Source organism: Chelonoidis abingdonii, chromosome 9 (genome assembly GCF_003597395.2).
Source record: "Chelonoidis abingdonii isolate Lonesome George chromosome 9, CheloAbing_2.0, whole genome shotgun sequence".
Taxonomy (NCBI): domain Eukaryota; kingdom Metazoa; phylum Chordata; order Testudines; family Testudinidae; genus Chelonoidis; species Chelonoidis abingdonii.
In genome coordinates this window covers 29,423,581-29,438,759 of record NC_133777.1, presented here as the reverse complement: position 1 = coordinate 29,438,759, position 15,179 = coordinate 29,423,581, and the positions used below count along the sequence as shown (strand labels likewise).

General features: G+C 41.5%; 2 protein-coding genes across 10 annotated transcripts in view; both read left to right on the top strand.

Annotated features, from left to right (window-relative positions):
- The window catches only part of RBFOX1 (RNA binding fox-1 homolog 1), a 2,554,959-nt gene that overhangs the window by 127,136 nt on the left and 2,412,644 nt on the right, over positions 1–15,179 (top strand). The window lies entirely within an intron of this gene.
- SEC14L5 (SEC14 like lipid binding 5) overlaps positions 1–15,179 on the top strand; it is a 982,653-nt gene that overhangs the window by 460,874 nt on the left and 506,600 nt on the right. The window lies entirely within an intron of this gene.

Here is a 15,179-nt window from a genome sequence, read left to right as displayed (position 1 = left end):
CCATTCATTAATGGAAATGTCTCATCCCACTCTGTTTCTTGCAACCAGCTAAGTAACAGGGCTATACTTTCATGTGCACAGATTTCCTCATTTCTCAGGATTCTGTAAGTATCTCTGCTAATCTCATCTTCATTTAAAGTTAATATAAAACAAAGTTTTTAATCACACTCTGGTAGACACGACCTTCAAAATATAAGACAATTGCTAGGGCTGATACTAATCTTCTTTTTGAAGCTCTTAGAGATCTATGGATGAGAAGCACATCTCTATATACAAGCTAGGTATTATTAATTATGATGATGATTATTATTACTATTTATTATTCACCTGAGACAGTGCCTCAGACCTATGTAGCTCACCCTACATTTCAAATCTAATATCTTATTGGCTAGGCTAGTGCCCATCTGTGACTACAGAGACCAGAGTTACAACTACTTTATTCAGACACACCTGTCTATATTAAAACTTTGCTTTCCCATCCCCTCTTTTCTCCAAGTTGTCTGTTTATACTCTGTTGTCTCTCATCTGAATTCTAGATTGTGAATCCTCTGGGGCAGGATTGTCTTTGTGTCATTTGTTTGGACAGCACCTAGCACAATGGGGCTCCACTCTTGGGCTACCACAATAAAAATAATAAGTGGTTACAAAGCTGGGCAGCAGCAGGTGCCCTGATCGCAGAGAGGAGCAGTGACTTAGGCCAGATTAAGGCTTTGGATGGGAAGATGTTTGCCTGGCGTGTTGCCACTGATATTAGAATCATCACAATTAGAACTGAACAAATATTTTTTTTTCTTGTTCAGGGGCCAAAATGAACAATATGATTTTTTTGACCTAAGACACATTTTTCCTTTTGTTCTTTTGTTTTCAGTTGTTTTGGGGTGATTTTTTTCCATTTTAAAACTAAATTTCAAAACAAAATGCTCTTTAGAGATAAACAGACAAAATGAAACATTGAAATGAAACATTTTGACTATTCAAAAAAAATCAAAATTTGTCAGAAATTCATGAATAGTTTTGGTTCGTGAAAAACGTACTCTTGGGAAATCTATTATTTGCCAAAAAATTCTGTCTGGCTCCAACCACAAGCTCTCCCCCACAATCACCATAGCTGAGTTAGGTCCCCTGCTGAGTTTCCGGCTATGACGGCAATATAACTGAGGGAGTGTCTATGCAGAGTCATCCAGGAAAGTTAATCCAAATGAACTAAAGATGTAAATTTGAAGTGGATTAGTTAAACCATATTAAATCTCCTGTGTGGACACTATTATTCAGAATGGCCTTAATCTGGTTTAGCTGAATTCATTTAGGAAGTGAATTGTTAGCCTTTAATTTCAGTGTATGCAAACAGGCAAACTCATTTAGCTTACAGTTGAATGTACCTGAATGCTGTGGGTTTGAAAGCTGAATTCAAACAACATTGGTTTTATGTTCCATTGGGGGAGAGTGTGAGAAATGATAAGAGGTGGAAAAGGGAACTATTGTATTGAAATGATAAATACAGTTTATACAGTGAACTCCACTAAGAGTTATTGATTTATTATTTGAATGTTGGTAGGGTCTAGAAGCTCCAGCTGAGATTGGGGACCCATTGTGCTAGATGCTGTGAGGTAAACCCACAGCAGGACCAGGGCTGCTCACTCAGCAACAATAACTCACCCCTTCATCTGAGCCTGCAGGAACTTCTCCCTCAGGAATGCAGCAGCCTAATGCTGGACAGGGCCTGAGTCAGGTGAACCCCAGGCACAGGTATTTCACTCTCACTGCCAAACCTCCAGGGTAGTCTGTGCAACAGCACCACTCAGCTGGGAACCCTCCTGCTGCCTGGTGGTGTTTTAAGACTCCCTAGATTTCCAGCCTCCCCTTGACCCTGTTCCTGTCGCAGCCTTGTCCAAGCCTGCTTCAGCCTTGTCCATGTCATATTCCAATCCTGCCCCAGCCCTGTTCCTGACACACTCCTGCCCTGGACCTGCTCCTGACCTTCAGCCCCTTGGACTGACTCCAACCTGGCTTTGACCTTTGGTGTGCTTCTGAACTCTGACTATGATCCTGATTTGGCTTGTCTACAGACTTTGACCCCGGTTCTGTGTCTGGATTCCAGTTTCAGCACTGGCCTTGGTCCGGTCCTGACTCTACAGCCAGCTTTGACTCTTGGTGTCTGTTCTTGACCACTGCTCTAAACACCAGGCCTGACCACCTAGAACCCAAAGCCTGACAGATGCTGTCCGTACGCGTAGTATGAGACAGTCCCTGTCCCAAAGAATTTACAGCCTAAATAGGCAAGATGAGCAAAAGATAAGAGATGGGGAACAGAGATTAAATAACTTGTCCAAGGTCACACAGGAAGTATGTGGCAGAATTGGGAATTGATTGGTCACCTTTGTTCTCCTCCACTTGAATCCTCCCCAGAATCGTCATGAAAGTAAGCCTTTGAAAGGAGCAATGCTAATCCAATGTAAGGCAGTCTTGCATTTATGTGATTCCAAAAGAGGTTAGGATAAATTTTTCAGTTTTATTTAAAAACATCCAATACACATGTGCTTGAGTGCCATATGTCAAAGTGCAGGAGTTGTGTTGATAATGTACCATAATATGGTTTCTGTCTTTTTAAACAACAATGATAATCTCTCTCTGCTATGTTTAGTAATTTGCAAATCCTTGTCACTGATGTCTGTAATTTTCCACTGAGGGTCTGTCTTGTTCATATGCACTTAGCTGGAGACAGCATTCAGCTGAGAGCAGCTTGGAGGCTATATTAATGTGTATGTACTTAGCCCAATATTGCATTTAATTTATACACAAGTTGGGTCACATATAGTCTGTCTTGTAGCAAAAAATTGGGACTGGGTGACATGCACTCAAATGGAGAGGGTTATGTACCGAACCCCCACTTGTGCCAGCACTGCTTTTGGGGACGGTGTGCTAACTCTAATGCAGAGCTCCTTTTTACAAGACTTTTCTTTTCAATTAAACCAACTTTGGAGGAGAAAAACCTGAGTTTAAATGACAGTACAAAAAAACAAAAAGTGTGGCGTGTGTGTCTGTATTGTGAACCCAGTATATAGCCAGAGAGGTTTCCAAAACATCTTGCTCCATAGTGTTCATCTATCTTTTTAAACCAGTCACAGACTGAACAATAATACTTGGATGTGAGCTATAATTAGCTACAAATTCCCATGAAATGCGCCTTCTGCCTGTGAATCTAAAATAAAGCTCTTGATGGGGCTAAGCTATTTCCAATAGAGGCTGGTGGAATTCAGTACTTCATTAGAGGTGTCCATTTATTAAAAGCTACTCATTCTCCTTTTCTCCAACCCTTGTGGCCAGTGGGAAACACAGACCCTTGCCTGCCATTTAAAATTAGGCCAAAAGAGTAGGAAGAGATTTATTTAATAACCAAAATGGCTCAGTTCTAGACTTATAGTTGGACAGCTCCCCACAACCATGGTTAAACTATTGGGAATTGGTGATCTGTCTGTCTCTTTCCTGGTCTGCTTTGCTCTCTTGTGAGCTTGAATGAGGCCAATAGGGAAACTTCAGTGAGTGAGTGTTGGATCAGGCCCTAAATGAGCCTTCCAGTCCATTGAAATTTCAGCCTCTGAATGTATGGAAATGTTCTTTCTCTGCCCCAGACCGGGATCCAGTGGAGCTGCTGCATGACAAGCTCATGTTGTGGGAAGGAGTTACGCAATACTCATGTTAAACTATTTATATCTGTCATGGGGGACAGAGGAACAAGTTGGAAGGGACAGATACAATCTGACCACCGCAAGCAAGCCTTTTAAAATTCTCTCCCCTCTGACAAGTGCCATGGGAAGAGGAAAGGAATATTTGCTGACTTGCTCATAGGAAAGAGACACCAGTTATTTGGAGTTAATGCTTGTTAATGTTGTATATTTATGGCCCAGAATTCTTCAAATAAACAAATTATTCATTTGAAAAAAATTGTCAGTTAGTGGGGAGGGAATTTGTAGCCCAGGAAATGTATTAAACTACCATAGCTGATAAACGATTGTTTATATATGGTATTACCAGGGCCGGTGCAACCATTTAGGCGAACTAGGCGGTTGCCTAGGGCGCCAAGATTTGGGGGCGCCAAAAAGCGGCGCACCCCCAAAATTTTTTAAATGGTTGCAGCGGCCGCTGCGTAGTCTGAACTGCCGGCGGCAGCAGCTGCCTGCAGCCCGGCAGCTTAGGGCGCCCCCGGGGTCAGCACACAGCCGCGGCAGCCCAGGGCGCCCCGGGTCAGGAAGCTGCCACAGCGCGCCCTTGCTATTATTGCCTACGGCCCGCCTGTCCTCTTCCGCCCATGGGGCCCCCCATCCCGGCGTCAGGGGCCGCCGCGGCGGTCCGGCAGCCCGGGGTGCTCCCGGGTCAGGAAGCTGCCGCCACGACCCGGCATCCCGGGGCGCCCCCTCCCCCCCAGGGTCAGGGAGCCGCGGCTCCGGTGGATCTGCCGCAGGCATGCCTGCGGCAGCTCTGCTGGAGCCGCGAGACCTGCGCGGGGGGCGGTGAAATGTCCCAGCACCTAGGGCATCAGAAATCCTAGCGCCAGCCCTGGGTATTACCACAGGTCATTCCATATTGATAATGTGATGGCAGTTTGGGGAATAAATTCTATTGTACACATTTAGGATGCACTTACTAAATATGGAATACCCCCGTTGAGATCCTATATCTCCTCTGCTTTCAGTCATGCTGACTTTCTTTCTAGCAAGCATTTTCCTCAAGTTTTTTTTAAAACTCCCCAAACTTTTAAAAACAAATCAAACAAAACCAGCACTTTTCTTGCCGCCTCTTGCAATTTTTAGCCTCCTTTGTGGTCAGCTTCATTCAGCTATTTCCCTAATTCTGTGAGGATGATCTGCACCTCAGCATCTACCCTGGTTAGTTCCTCTTGCTGTTCCTATGATGGCCTCTGCACGCACTTGGACTTTCTTTGTCACTCCATTGCCTTCTGCTAAATTTCCAGTACTTCCAGCATTCTTTTGCTCCTGTTCTGTGATCTGCGGCTACTCCAGTCATCTGATGTATTTACAACTTGTGCAGAAATAGTGTTGCCTGTAAACTAATGGTGGGATTTTGTTGTTTGCCATTAGCATCTCAGAAAAATGGTTCTTAATTTTGTGGTAGACCTCTGATAAATTGCAAGGCGAGGAGTGTTTAGTTCCATTAGGACTAAGACTATTTGAGTTAATTTAATCTATTCATCTACCTACATGAATGAGAAGATGGTCTTAGATTACTTGGCTTTGAATGTTCAACCTCCTTTTTTTTATCACTTATAATCCCCAGTCCAATGGAAGTGTGTAGTATATTAACCATACTTTCAAAAGATTTGCTGCTTATCTGAACAAGGGACTCTGTTTTACTGCGACTTACATGTGAGCTGGTGATAAAGTGAGGGCAAACAAAATCCACTACCTTTCAGTCAATATTTTAAAACTTTGTTGAAACTTGAAACCCTTCAACAAACTATATAGTTGGTTGGAAAATGAGAGGTAGGGAAATAACAAAAATATTAACCAACTCTTATCACTAGAGATGAGCAAATAATTAACTTCTTTTGGCATAAATCAGTATGTAAATGAGAGAAAAGTTATTGTTTGGTAACGACTTTTTTTAGCAAAAAACCCATACAATCATTCCACACGCATACCTGACTCATCCTAAATCATAAAATAACTATTCATGGCAAAATGTTGAAATAAATATTTACTTAATGATGCTGTGCATCACTAGCCATTTATTTCAATATATATAATTGGTAGCTGATGATGATAGTTCTGCAATGTTGTAAGTGTAGGTAATATCTGCATTATTGTGTAAAATTAAACTCTGGAAATTCTTGGCTAAGTGCAAATTCTGTAACAATTTCCCCAGAAGCCTTGAGAAATGGATATGCATTTAATGTCTGCCTAGTAACCAGTGAGATTTGCAGATGAGACCAATGATATGTTTCAAGTGCCAACTTCGGACTTACTCTGTGAACCTCCAAAATAAGGATTTGTGCAGAATAACAAAAGTGGAAAAAGGAAACTCTGCCATCTGTAATCTGAGTAGAAGTAACTAATGCTCATCTTTAATGACATATTCTGAATCTGTGCTAACGGATGTGCAGATTTCCATCATCTTCAGTACATTAATTTAGATCTCGTGTATCCGTTGGGTGCCATGTGCTTTGAAGATGATTTGGCTGGGTTTCAATAAGCAATAGCAGTTGTTGGAGAAAGCCATGCTAATTCATTCAGGCTGGTATGCCTATATGTTTAAAACACTGCATCATGGAAGCTGTTTTGGTTACAGAGGTGAGAACTAGATTTACCTGAGATGAACTAATTAATTAGTTTTTACTCTTCCAGATCTGGAATTTGTATTATGCTTCTAGCTTGGGATCGCCGTACCCATTCTAAGATTCACTGAATGATGTTAATGTCCATGGTATTTAATAAACTTCACTGGCAGGTTTGACACACTTGGGCAGTGGCCAGCTTACTCCCTGTAAAATCTCTGATTTCTGAATTCTGTGTTGCTCTCCCAAGTGGAGGTCGTCCTGGGATGGAGTAGAGTGGTGGGAGATTCCCTGTTGCCACTGGTGCTGTAGAATTAATTCATTGATATTATTTATTTGTCTCATTAGTTACACAATTGCAATCACGGCCCGGTTGTGTTAAGCACTATACATACCCATAGTAAGTGACAGCCCCTTCCTCAAAGAGCCTTACAAACAAGAATCTGCAGATAGGCCCAGAGAGGGGAAGTGGTTTGCCCAGTCACACAGCAGGTCCAGTCTAGAGCCCAGGTCGCCGAAGTCCCAGCCCAATAGCCTAGGCAGTAGACCTTAAACCAAAGCCTTCATGTCAGTGCATCCCAACTCCCACCTCTCAAAGAGATGAGGCATGCTTAGATTTCCAGAAAGCCTTTGAGAAGGTCCCTCATCAAAACCTCTTACGTAAATTAAATTGTCATGAGATAAGAGGGAAGATCCTTTCATGGATTGAGAACTGGTTAAAAGACAGGGAACAAAGGGTAGGAATAAATGGTAAATTTTCAGAATGGAGAGGGGTAACTAGTAGTGTTCCCCAAGGGTCAGTACTCAGACCAAACCTATTCAACTTATTCATAAATGATCTGGAGAAAGGGGTAAAAAGTGAGGGGGGATCTGATAAAGGTATGTAAAATCATGAGTGATGTGGAGAAAGTGAATAAGGAAAAGTAATTTACTTGTTCCCATAATATAAGAACTAGGGGCCACCAAATGAAATTAATGGGCAGCAGGTTTAAAACAAATAAAAGGAAGTTCTTCACGCAGCGCACAGTCAACTTGTGGAACTCCTTGCCTGAGGAAGTTGTGAAGGCTAGGACTATAACAGCGTTTAAAAGAGAACTGGATCAATTCATGGAGGTTAAGTCCATTAATGGCTATTAGCCAGGATGGGTAAGGAATAGTGTCCCTAGCCTTTGTTTGTCAGAGGGTGGTGAAGGATGGCAGGAAAGAGATCACTTGATCATTGCCTGTTAGGTTCACTCCCTCTGGGGCACTTGGCATTGGCCACTGTCGGTAGACAGGATACTGGTCTGGATGGATCTTTGGTCTGATCCAGTATGGCCGTTCTTATGTTCTTAGAGGCTATTAACTTTTTATTCATTTTTCTGAAGGATTTGTTTCTCTGAGTCTTTGTTTGTTTGTTTTTCTGTGTTGAGCTGAAAGGTCCATTTTCAGTTAGCAAAAAGCAGTTTCCCCTGAGTAAACTGCTTTTAGCTACAGAGAACTTAATAATTCATGGTGGTTTGTCTTGGTTTCATGTAGCAGACTCCCTGGTATTCCTGCCTGTGTGTTAATGAGAGTCAGCTATTATGACTCGAATGTTAAATTCAAAGCTCTCTGAATAGTAACTCTTTTTGTATTTTTCCAGTGTCCATTTCTTTTGGGATCCACTATGCTTTTGCATGCACCATGAAAGACTGTCACAGGCAAACTGTTGAAACTGCCTTAAAATGCTGTAAATCATGCATAGAATTCTAGAAATCCGGGCTGAGATTTTAAAGCTGCCTAGCAATTCCTATACATTTTAATAGAAACTGTGGATCCAAATCCATTAGGCAGTCTTAAAAATAACAGCCTGAAGACAAAATTTTCAAAAGTGACTAAGTGGTTTAGGGTCTAGGGCCAGATTTGTAAATCTATTTAGGCACCCATTGGGATTTTTTTAAAAAACAGCTAGTATGTACAGTGCTATATTAATCCTAATTCTTAGTAAAAATGCAGGTGTTTGCAATCCTGAATGCTTTAAAACCAAAACGCCAAAGAGCAAAGTTTTTAGAGCTCTGATTCCTACAGGAATTACATTTAGCAAGGTCTAATTGTCATGCATCTTCAGTGTGAAACTCTTTAAACACCTTTCTTCCTCTCATTTTGCTGCAAAAATAATTTCCCCTGATCAGTGCTTGGTACCACACAAGGATACATTCTTTCAGGGTAAGGCAGAGGTCCTGGATCAGAAAGGAAAGGAAAAACAGATAGGAGAAACCCAGCACAAATGAGTGAGAGCACTGATTCAAAGGTTAGAAACACCTTGGAGCAGCTTTAATGTGCATGAGCTGTGCTCATATGGTTGAGAACACAGAACTTAGCAGCATTAGGGAATCAATTTGTGACTACAAAATGTGAACAATTGTGTTCATTGTATAGGGCACATTTTTTTCTATTTCCCCTCTTTGGCATGGGGCTTGTACCTTATTTCTTTTCCATATAGTACTTTCTTGAACAAAGAATAAAGGGCGGGGGAGGGGGTGGAAGTACAAAGTTGTAGGCATTTTATTGAGCTTTCTAAAAATAAAAGAGCAGGCTTTCAAGATGCAGTTACTATTCATCAGGCCACAGGAACACGGAGCATCATGGGGCAGAAAATTCAGCGGCACGGTTTTGGTTTTTAGCCTTAATTGAATTCAGATTGTTTTGATCAAAGAGGAAGTGGGAAGAAAAAGATATGAACATAGTAAGGCACAGGTGGGGATTGAAGTTTCTTTTCTTTATGTTTCTGTCCAGATTAGAATGACTGGAGGTTTGTATTAAACCAGAATAACAGGCCCACTGTACAATTAGGGATGGGTATATTTAGTTTCAGAGGAGGGAAAAGTTTTACAGAGAGGAGGCTTCAATGACTAAGGTACAAGCCTGGATCATGGGAGAGCTGGGTTCAATTCCCTACTCTGCCAGAGACGCCATGGGCAAGTCACTTAGTCTCTCTGTACTCCATCTGTATAATGAGGATAATGGTACATTCCTGTCTCCAAGGGGTGTTGAGGGTCAATATGTTAGACTGAGAGATGTTCAGATATTAAGGTAATGGGAGCCTGATAAGTGCCTTGGAAAGGACACATTCACAAATATTCCTCCATTTTTAGAATCAGACCTTTCTCTAAAAGTGCTAGAATGTTTGGCCTGCCATTTGTGCTCCTGAGTTCCCACAAGAATCAGCAAGCCTGTTGCATGATTTGAAAATACAAACACTTACGTAGATGCCTAAATGGAAGCTGTGTTGGTGCAAAGTGCTTTAGAAAAGCTGGCCCTGGATCGCTGAGCCGTCCCTGGAGTATTTTCTCTGTTTCTCTTTTGGTACAAAACATACTTTTTCTTTATGCTCTTTCACTGTCCTCACTTCATTTTCTTTGTTTCTATTTCTCTGTCTACTCCACTATATTTCCCTGTCATTCCCATCCTATTTTTCTGTCTATTTAATTGGTCTCCATCCACCCATGGAGTAGTATCTGAACAGCTCCCAAGTAATCAGAAATAAGTTAGTCTCTCTCCCTTCCCAGCCAGTAGGAGAAATAGCTTGCTCACTGTATGTTCTTTATTCCTTTCCTCAACTTCTTGCCCATTCTCTCCCTGATGTGTTAATACTGCTTTTGGATGACTCGTCCTATCCTAAGTGTTGTACTAGCACTTCCAGAGACCAAAGGTTCCTTGTCAGTTTTATAAGTCACCAATCACACAGAGTGAGAAGTCTCAGAAGTGCTAGTTCAGCACCAGGGGAATAAAGGCAGCCTGGCAGCTGTTAGTGTTTTGGGTTTTGTTAAAATTGGTGAATAAGAAGCCCCCAAAATTGCAAAGCCAAGTGAAATGATGCTATTTTAATCCAGCTCTCAATTTTTTGATGGCCCAGGCAGTGCCCTTCTCAATCATTGTTGTCAGCCTGGCCCCTGCAAGAGAATAGCCATTAATAAATGAGATTAAAAATCCTACAAGGTAAATGCCTTGGGACATGAGATCCTCACTGTGAGTGAATTTAATTGCCTATGTCATCTTATGTCAGGGAAGGAGCTTTTTACTGGCATTGTTGCAAAGTTTGGTGGACACACCACCGAAATAAAAAGAAGATTCACAGGGGATAATGAATATTATGATTATTTTCTTCTTTAAAGCAAAATAAAAACCTACCAGATTAATTGTTTCATGAATGGTTTGTATTTTCCTGGCTTGCTGTTGTTAATTTGTATTTCAGTTGGCCCTCGGTGCTGCAACTTAGGTCAGAACATCAGTGTACTAAGCACTGTAGAAACACAGAAAAAGACACAGATCCTCCACGGAAGAGCTTAACATTTGAATAGACCAAAGGGGAGAGAAAGGAAGTTCTTTTGTCCCCATTTTAAAGACAGAGAACTGAAAAATAGAAGGCCCTGTTTTCAAAGGTATTTAGGCCTGTAAACATGCAGATAAATGCTACTGTAAATTCCATTGGGCACCTAACTCCCATTAAAAGTCAACAGATAGGGAACTTTTGTAAACCCCAGTAGGCACCTTCCTGCATCTTTAGAGGCCTTAAACACCTTTGAAAATCTGACCTCAAGATATTAGATCTCTTGCCCAAGGCTACACACAGTTTGACAGAGCCAGGGTTTGAACCCATAGCTCTTGCATTCCAGTCTAGTACCTCCACCATAAGACCATGCTGTGTCTTTACCATACTATATGTTCAAATATCATGTGTACTTCATACCTGTGGTATATATAATGTGTGACCCAAATTCATCCTACTGGTGAGCGTGTACAACTCCACTGACAAAAGGACTGAGACTGACCAGAATCTAATTTTTGGAATTATACATCATCTATGTTCTATAAAGTGTGATGGAGATTCTAGACACCATAGTAAGGCTGAGATGGGGAAAGGGCTGGAGCAGCACTGGGCCAGGAAAGCTCCACCACTTAGACACTGCCAAGCCTGCACTTGGGGAAAATACCGGTGTAAAGAGAACTGCAGTAACCCAGAGAAGGGAAGAAAAAAGAAAAGCTGTTTCATGGAGGAGCACTGTTCTGCAGCAGCAGGAAAAGAGGGGCTGAGTCTTCCCCTACCTCCTCTTGACATTACCCAAGAGGGAGGTAGAACCAGTGGCAAAGGCACCAGAGGCATCGGTCCTAGACTGTGTAGTGGGGGTTCAAGGCAAGGACTTTATCTCAAGGGTGGCCACACCCCAAATTGAAATACAAGGAGTGGTAGGAAGTGACCCAAGGGAACGTGAGCTGGGGCAGGCCAAACCCATGCCACTCCATGCAGCTACATTTGCAGGGCCCTGTGCTAGGACCTGGTGGAACAGAACGGCCTGGGTCCTCCTACCTCATGCCAAGCCTTGACTCTTGGCCCCAATAAGGGCAGGGCAAGAGGTTACTAGCACAGCAGCTAGTCCATGTGGACCTCATCCTCCGGGCTTGGGACCTATAAAACTGTGAGAGAGACTGAGCTTGGAGGCCAGACCACTATCTCTGCTGACTGACCAAACCACACCTCTACAAAATGATAAAACAATTACATATCAACATAATAATTTCCCATTTATTACACTGTAAACAGAACAAAAGACCTCAAAAACATTTGTACAAGCATCTTAAAATGAGATTAGAGAAAAGAGGGAGGTGGTGGAAGCTCCTTTGCTGCAGGTTTTCAAAAGGAAGCTGGATAACCATCTGTGTTGGATGGTTTAGACACAACAAATCCTGAATCTTGGCAAGGGGCTGGATGACCCTGGTGGTCCCCTTTTAATCTTATGATTCTGCATATTAAACATTACTTTTTATAGCATAAAAAACCAAAACAAAGCTCAGTCAAATATTTCAAATATTCAGTAATAAAGAATCAGATAAATCACCATCAGAACTAGTTTAATAATTGACAAAATTATTTGCTCTCTTCAGGGATGTCAAACATTCTTCCCCTCATTGCACTCACAAAGCGTATATGATTTTTGATTAGCGAGTAACCCTTAGCATTGCAGGAAAAAGGTGGAATGAAGAATCCTGACAGAACAAATGCTCTTGAGCAGAAGTAAAGATTTAAAAGCCGGTCCAGTGATTAAGGCACCAGTCCTGGGTCCAATGCTCTGCTGTGTCAAACTTCTGGTGTGACATGGGCATATCACTTAGGGTAACATTTTCAAAAGTGATTTAGGCCTAGATTTTTAAAGGTGTTTAGGCACCTAAAGATGCAGATAGGCACCTAGGTGCATTTGAAAATCCCACTAGAACTATAGAACTGGTAGGGACCTCAAGAGGTCTTCTAGTCCAGTCCACGGCACTGAGGCAGGACCAAGTATTACCTAGACCATCCCTAATAGGCATTTGTCTAATTTGTTCTTAAAACTGTGTAATGACAGAGATTCCACACCCTCCTTAGGTAATTTGTTCCCATGCTTAACTACCCTGACAGTTAGCAAGTTTTTCCTAACGTCTCCCTTGCTGCAATTTAAGCCCATTATTTCTTGTCCTGATCTCAGTGGCTAAGAGGAACAATTTACCACCCTTCTCTTTATAACAACCTTTTACATACTTGCAGTCTGTTTTCATGTCCCCTCTCAGTCTTCTCTTCTCCAGACTAACCATACCCAATTTTTTCAATCTTTCCTCCTAGGTCATGTTTTCTAGATATTTTTTTGAAAAAAATGCGTTGCTCTCTACTGGACTTTCTCCAATTTGTCCTCATTTTTCCTGAAACGTGGTGCCCAGAACTGGACACAGTACTCCAGCTGAGGCCTCATCAGTGCTGAGTAGAATAAAAGAATTACTTCTTGTGTCTTGCTTACAACGGTTATACTAATACACCCCAGAAAGATGTTCACTTTTTTTGCCGTAGTGTTACATTGTCGACTCATGTTTCATTTGCGATCCACTATAACCCCAAATCCTTTTCTGCACCACTCCTTCAGGGGCAGTCATTTCTCATTTTGCATGTGTGCAATTGATGTATTCCTTCCTCAGTGTAATACTTTTGGATTGTCCTTAATGAGTTTCATCCTATTTATTTCATAACATTTCCCCAGTTTATCGTGATCATTTTGAATTCTCATCCTGTCCTCCAAGGCACTTGCAACCCCTCGAAGCTTGGCATCATCCGCAGACTTCATAACTGGATTCTCTCTCTGTCATTTTTTCAAATAATTTACAAAGATATTGAATAGAACTGGATCCAGGACAGATCCCTGCACAACTCCACTCGATATGCCCTTCCAGCCTCACTCTATCTGTAGCTTTGTGTCCAAATACCTTTAAAAATCAGGCACTTCGGCTCCTAAATCTCATTGCAAGCCAAAGGGACATAGACACATAACTGCCTAAGTCACTTGTGAAAATGGGACTTAGACATCTTTGAATATTTTACCCTTAATGTCTTGTACCTCAGTTCACTGTCAGGAAAATGGGGATAATAGCGCTTCCCTAGTTCACAGGGGCATTGTGAGGATAAATGCATTAAAGATTGCAAGGTGCTCTGTTTTTACAGTAATGAGGGCCATATAAGTACCTGAGATAGATAGCATGAGCGGCTTTCAAAATTCTGGAAATATAAAGCAAAAATAATGACTTGGTTGCAGCTTATACACCACTAATGTCCCATTAAGTCATACTTTGATTTACCTATTTTGAAAATGGAACATAATTAGTGGATACATCCTGTGCTTGCTCTCTGTAGAGGGCCACAACTCACTCACTAAAAATAGGCTTCGTAAGACTGAAAAATCTTATTTGGAAAGGTAGTTTTCCAGCAGCAAAGCAGCACCAGTATAGAGAGAATGTGGCCATTATCCCTGATTAATAAAATAATTAATGAAAGGGGAGGGGATTCATGACTTACCTAAGGTTACACACAACAGAGTCATGTTTAGGACTCAGGAGATCTTGAATTTCAGACTTTTGCTCAATCAATTAGGTCATGCTAGCAATCTTGAATCTAGTTCCCAAAACACCTGATCTAGGGTGAACATGCTGGAATAAATGCAGCAGTCTGGGAGCGATTTCCATTTTCAGTAAATTAATTCTCTCATACCATGAAATAAGAAGACCAGAACATGATGTTAAGTCTCATTATATACTTTCAATTACCATGAGATAAAGTTTGGTTTTTTTACCCACGAAAGCTTATGCCCAAATAAATCTGTTAGTCTTTAAGGTGCCACCGCGCTCCTTGTTGTTTTTGTGGATACAGACTAACATGGCTACCTCCTGAAACATGAGATAATTATTTTCTTTTTAAGTCTTGGAGAGATGACATGATTTGAATGACCAGATATTTAGCACTTCCACTTGTCATCCATGAAGCAGAGTGAAACCAGGGTATTTCCAATGGGGACAAAGTCTAGCACACCTCATTTTTTTTGTAACTCAACAAGACACTATACATGACAATTTTGAAGCAAGGGTAGCACCTAATTTCAGATTTGGTAACATGGGGCTTTATAAAAGGCGCATAAAGCAAAATGTTGTGACTGAGAGTTATAGATACGGGGATAGTGGCAAGTGGCTTAGGAAAGTGGTTCAGTATTGAGTGAACAACAATAGGGCCAGATTTCTACTCACTATTCCTGTCTCACCTCTGTTTGTGCATGTGAGTAACACACAGTGGCTATCAGGCAAAAATCACCATACAGTGGTATTTAAAATAAGTATTTGCCTATCCCTAGAATAGGATCCACCTTTTTTTTTAGTTCCAAGCTCTGTGTGTTTGTGTGAGAGAGAGAGTGATTATGTATGGAATGTATGACTGTGTGTGAGAGATTATGTACGGTGTCTGTATAAAAAAATTCTAGCTAGTGAAACTACTCACATAAACCAAAAATCACAGCCTGAGGAGGATGGAAAGCGTTCAGATGCACATATGACAGTGGATGATCAAATCCACTGGGAAGTCACC